Below are 6,905 nucleotides of genomic sequence, written 5' to 3' on the forward strand. Positions count from 1 at the left end.
GAAAAGTAGTCAGGTGGACTTCACTTGTTCYTGCTTTCTCTACTTCAGCAACTATCTAACTTATATTTTGGCTCTCATTTCTCCTCTTCACCCTGCTGGAGTTTTTTCTGACATCTAGAATTTAATGCTAAGGTGTTAACTGAGTCTGGACAAGATAAAAGCACATAAAATACATTGWATGACATCTCTTGCTCCCTATCTGAACCTTTCTTTTCATTACTACTGTTCATAATCTTGATATGTTATTTATTCCTTCACTCAATGTCTTGCCAACAAATCCTGCTAATTCTTGATTCATGGCAGCTCTGAAATGCTGTCCATTCTGCTACTGTTAAAGCCCTCAGCCATTTCCAATGTTACAGTAATTATTAAATATCTTATTACAGTAATTATTAAATATCTTATTAACAGTTATTTAATGATTAAAACATAAAGTAAATCATATCAAACTTAAGTTTGATGAGGAATGTGCCAAAATATGCCACATTCTCTTTAAAAATAAGAATATCTAATTTATTAACTCAATCTTATTTCAGCCAATTAAGATCTCAATCTTCAATAGAAATTCAATTGCGAATAATTTTCTCTTCTAGAATTACTCTGCTAAACTRCTTAATATTCCCCACAACTTCATCTTTTTTCCTTATTGAATAGTAGCTTAATTATTCTCTATGCACATATGCTCAAATACACTTTGCTACATTCAGTATTTCCCACAAAAATTTTGCCATAAGCAGTATTTTATTCATTAAATACTAATGAATATGAATTTAAATGTCAGTAAAAAAAAGTTTTTTAACTCAGAATTTCTTCACAGAAAGTAGTATTAGAAGACACAATTTATTCGAGATTGTTTAGCTTTAACTTTAGTATTAATTTCCTTTCTGCCTCTTGCCTTCTCAGTTCCACAGATACAGTACTCGGCAGCACTGGAAACACTTCAAATTGCCAAAGTCTTAAATATAAAAGGACCATTTTTCTACAARTTAATAACAGGTATGGAATGTGAAATATATAACAACTGGCAGCAGTTACAATTAAATATAATAATTAGTTYCATTATTAGATATTTTTTACTAAATATTTTTTCAAAATTGTTAGTAGGGGAGCATTTCCTCTCATTTCACAAAACATTTAAATCAAGCAAAGAAATACTTAGTTTTATGTTTCAATTCATTTTGAAAGCAAACTGTTTTATCAGTGATAAATACAAATCTTATGAACTGTGAAACAGAGATTTGAAAAAAGCTACATGAGCTTTATTTTATATTCATCCTAGTTTCCTTCTATATCTGTTGATTTTGTAAGCTTGCTATATTTTTTTGGCTATATTGAGCAAATTGCTCTGACGTCATAACTATAGAGAATCTGAAAGGTGGTGCAAAGTTTTTGTATCAATTTTTTATGAATCTGTTCTTTTGCATCAGAAGTCCTCAGAGGAGTGAAGCATCACCTACACTCAGACAGACTGACCTGGGCTACAATTTAACCAAGCAGACACATATTCCTGAGACCTGCCATCCAAGGAYGTAGAGGGAGAAGTCATGGCAAGGTTGGTCTCTACCACCTTTTAAGTGCACTAGGTTTTCCAACTATCCTAGCTCCACACTGGCTTCTCCATTTTGAATTAACTAATTATTTAACTGCAGCAGCAAAATAATCTTAAATGCAGAATTCATCCTAGCAAGCAGCATGCTGGCAAATTCCCTATCTATCTTGAATGCCTCTTTCTTCTGTACAGCAACCAATAACTGCTAAAAATAATTTAAATGGTTTATAGTGAAGTAATTTCACAGAATGACAGCATCATTGTGTTGGAACAGACCTCCTAGACCACTGAGTGCAGGCAGCCTTTGATCACTACCTTGTCAACTAGACCACAGKACCAAGTACCARGTGACTGCACCACCTCCCTGGACATCCTTTCCAATGCTTAACAACCCTTTCCATGAAGAAATTCTTCCTGATGTYYRACTTGAACYCCTCTGAACAGATTATAAACAGATAATAAATTCAACTCATAAAAAAAATCATATTTTTTAAACTTCTTCCAAATAATAAAGATATAGATGCAAATCTTATTTAAACTAATTGACAATAACATCATTGATATAAAAGACATATCTTTATGTGCCCTGCAAAACTAACCCAGTATAAAATTATTTTGCTAGCCTTTGAYCCTTGAACATGGACACAGAAAGAATTTTGGTCATTATTTTTTTCCTGAGATGCATCAACTTCAGTTAACCAGTCTGGGGTGATTGACTGACCCAACATTATGCTTATGGGCACAGACCTTACTGCTTAAAACTGAGGCAAAGGAAGCATTGAGTGCCTCAGTCTCACCCGTGTCCTTTGCCACTGGGTCCACCAGGATAACCAGTCTGTAGTGGTGAACGGACACAGAACACAGCCAAAAACTCCAGATCATTAAATGCATTTTTGTTCATTTTTCAAATAATGGAAAGATTATATTTCTATTCTAGCAATATACTCAGTATGGTTTATCAAAGCAAAGGGCAATCATTGCTAGTGAAGAATACTTAGAATTAGCTTATTTGTCTAGTACGACTTCCTCTTTCCTTGCCTGCATTTAAAAGAAAATCATTGTATAAATGGGATATTAAATGCATACATTCCTTATACAGTAGCTCATCATCTGAATTAGAACCTGTTATAGAATGAAATACAAGATTTTTTCATTGTTTGCTCGGCTGTAGACATGTCTGATGCAGAGCTCTAGAATCTCAATGTAGTCCATTTTCCCTGCATCAATATATTTCATACGCATGAAATTAACCTCCTGGCTTGTCTATTTTCAACTACAGTTAATTAAATCTAAGGGTCTGTAATTAAAATGGGTTCTTGCAGAACAAGACTATAAATATGTTTAATCGCAACAAAAAACCACCTAAATTTTCTCTTTTATTATATCTGCTTAATTAGATACAGACAGTAAACATGACTTCAGAAATTTGTTTAGAAAAGTTTAAGACACATGATTGACTCCAAGCACAGGGAAAGGAAWCTGATGATCCAGAGAAGTATGTTCAGTCCTGTTATGTTTTCATGTTCTTACATTTATTTCACATTCACTAAGGTCCTTCCATTCCATTTTTTTTTATTAAAGAGATGCCATGGTTTTCACAGGCACTGGCCACATAAATCTTAAAGCTACTTGAAACCTCATCCTTCTCAGACCATAACTGCTGCTTGCAAGACACAACCCATGCACTTTTGGGCAAATGCAGTCTAAAGGACCATACTCATTACTGCTTGGTCCTGAAGAGCCGCTGTGRCCAAGCCTGGGATATTGTCATCATTTTGGATATGAAATTGCAGGAGGGAGTTCCACAAAATTAGAAATTAAATGCAAGAGAGCAGCAGAGGTCACACAGTCTCTACTGCATTTTCCACTTTAAACTCTGTAAGATTGATTTTGTGAATTATTTGGGATGGTACTTCACTCACCTCACTTCCACCTGAGGATTAGCAGAATTCCAGCATAAACTAGTCATTTTTATCTTCTTTGTAGATAAAGGAGAGACATTTCTCCTGCCYACTTCATAAATGGAGAACCTATATTTTTCCATTGTCTCAAAGAGAATCCCAGTGGATTAGGTGAGAGGCATCCTTTAATGCATAGAAATTAATAGGGATAAAGACCACAGAAGGATGATGGATTTGACTGTTCTAGTATTTAGAAACATTAATCTGATTTTCAGCCTAACGTTAAAAATCATCAATTTAGACCTATTTTACTCAAACTAAGTAGCACTTTCCTCTGACAAGTTACCTGCAACACAGAAACACAGAGCAATCATATCCCCTCTCAACCTTCATCTTGCTGAGTGAAATTAAGCTCCTCATTTCCTGCWACATCCATGCAGTTAAATCTGCCACAGAACAAAAATCTGCTTGAGTACAGCTTCCTAAACTTAGAATGCAGTAATTCCTTGTGTCGGTTTTTGCAGTAAAATGATTAGATTTTTTTGTGTAGTACATCTTTTCCTATCTCTCTGGTGGACTTACATCCAAGAAATCATTYAGGCACTATGGGTTGACTTTCTAAATGTAAAGACAGTGGACGTCTTTAAGTAAGTATCTGGAAGAACTTGTTTTCCATCCCCTGGCAAGAGGATCCATGGTTCCACCTTAGGAGCTTCTGGTGAATTATAAGGGGGCTGGGGCTGAAGCACACTATATAACACTTGTATATAACAAGCCAAACCYTCTGTGGGCATTTATAATAAAATAMACAAATAATCAGTGACAGTGACTGTTTCAGAAGCAAGAAAACCCCATCATGAACATACCTTAAGTATTTAATTTTGTAGCAGATGAAAGGTACAAGTAAGAGTWTTTTTTCTCATGTGGGGTTTTTATCAGAAGATGCACAYCTAACACACAATATGAAATATATCWTCTTTAAGACTCTTATTTGACATCTTGGTRAAGACTGATTTGTCTTCTGCAACTRTTCTGGAGGTCCTTCTGAGACCTGGACTGCCAAAGCTTTTTTGTTTACAGACTGCTGRGAAGTGTTTTCTCCAAGCTGATTGATTATGTTGTGCAAATGCYTTTGTACCAAAGCAGTTAAAAACAATTATGTTTTAGGGAGTATTTCATCAATCACAGTTTGCGAACCTGAAAGGGTAATGGTCTGACAAACATTTTCTTCAGGAAATAACAAAAGATTTCTCTCTGTCCTGAGAAGCAGTTTAGTGCATATCTAATGGATGATGGAGAGAAAGCACCCAACATAAGGCAAACAACTTGCTCCCAGGCTTCTTATCTCATTTGTCATTCATTCATCCTAATTTTTACCCTTACTCGAATAACAAAACCAGTSGTTTATTACTAGTGAAGCAGCTTCCAACCACTGAAATGGGCATGACAAGYAAATAGAAGTATTTAGGGAAATGATTAGGACAACAGGGCCTGAATAAAAATGGCCTAAGGAGAAAAAGTAACCTGGAAAATTCTGAGTCTGCTTAAAGGAGATTTATCAGGAACAACAAATAAAAGCACTCAGATTGCTTGAAACTTTTAAACAGGAGCATGAGATTTAAATTCTTTCCCAAGAATAGAAGATACAAGAGAGTGCTTTACCAGCCCAGGGGCTTTTGTACACCACACTTGCGAAGAAAATAAAAYTGAATATTCACAGAATATTCTGAGTTGGAAAGGACCCACAAGGATCATCAAGTCCAACTCTTAAGTGAATGGCCCACATGGGGAATAAAGCCACGACCTTGGTGACACTAGCACCATGCTCTGACCAACTGAGCTWATCTCAGGGTCAAGTGCTKTCTGTCCATTTCAARCCATGCCTTTTGCAGAGCTATTAATACCATCCAGTGCAGCTGCAGTCTGCTGTGCCCACCACCTCTGGTGAGTTATGGCTTTCCTTCCTCACATCACTGGGAGATGATGGTCAGGAAGATACTGTAGGCAACAATTGCTAGGTGCCTGGTTGCCTCAAGCAAGCTCCTCCTCTCCACTATAACTGGCATTTCTGTCTTAATAAGCCACTGTAGCTGGCAATTTAATAATTAAAGGCCTCGCTTTATCTGAGATGGCAATTTAGGAACCATTTGTTTACCTAGATTTGAGTCCCCTGAAAAAGTAGATCCAGTTCACATTAGATTCATCACTGAAATTTCCATAACTCTTACCATTACTACTGTCATAAGACTATAATTTGTAGACTAAATCACTAAAGCTAACAGGCCATGTTATTTAAAATKAAGCTAAAACTTCGTTCAGTTAGAAAGATCAGAATCAATACAGGGCTGGAGTACAAACACAGCTGTCTGTCTRTGACAAACATGTCTCTATAAACAGAACATTATTACATTAGCACTGAAGCAGCAGACATCAACATCATAGCCCTTGTTGTTTTCTCAGAGTTCCYTAGGAACAAAGTGAGAAGAAATTAAAATAAAAACAAAACCTGCTTCTCTTGCAGATGATGGAATGCTATACTACCGTGTAGCCTGTGCTTTAGTGCTGTGTCCCACTGGTTATAAATAAAAGCACTTTAAATAGAGTGTGGATACTTGTACCAAYGCTAAAACTGGATACAAACAAAGCTTATACTATACACAAGCAACTTGATGTTGGTCCTTCACTGTTGGAAACACTAGGATTCTYAAAGAGAAACTGTCTTTTAAACAATAAACTGAAGACAAGGTTCAGTGTTTTATTTCTCCAAACCTTGTCATACAAAACGTCGATCCCATCGAGACAGAGGGACAAACTAAATTTCTTTTTTATCTTTAAAAGGATAAAGCTTTATTTCCATTCATCTAAACACTTCCTGTACTGTAATAATTTATACAGCGTAGCAGTTTTGCTAACTGCTCCATAAATTAGGTCAGGATGCTGCTTCATGTGCATTCTTGCAGAAACACTCCAAATCCTCTGCTCTGCTTTGGCTGCTCATTGCTRCTGTTGCACCAGGTCATTCATTTCTCTATCAAGCTCTGGGTTGTGCTTGCCCACATCACAACCACAGAAACAGAACCTGGGCGTATTATCCATATCCAGAACAGTAACAATGGTCCTTCAGCTKAAAAACTGGAAAAAGCAACTACATCTCTTCTTTTAGGGATCCTAAACGGAGAACAGGTTGAAACCTATGGGTCTAGAGAACACAGGCCAATGAACTGACAGAACAGTGTATTTAAAACTATCCGGCAATGCAGCATCACACTTTTACAGTGTGTATTTTCCTTCTGCCATGTCTCCTTTGATTTTGACCACATATAGTCATGTTTCTAAGCAGTGCTCGGAGGGAGAGCTGATGACTTATACTGCCTGTTTTCCTTCTCTTTTTTCCCCCCCCCTTTTCTTTTCTTTTCTTTTCTTTTCTTTTCTTTTCTTTTCTTTTCTTTTCTTTT

The sequence above is a fragment of the Malurus melanocephalus genome, unplaced genomic scaffold (genome assembly GCF_030028575.1).
Source record: "Malurus melanocephalus ecotype Western Australia unplaced genomic scaffold, MMel_1.1 scaffold_134, whole genome shotgun sequence".
NCBI lineage: Eukaryota > Metazoa > Chordata > Aves > Passeriformes > Maluridae > Malurus > Malurus melanocephalus.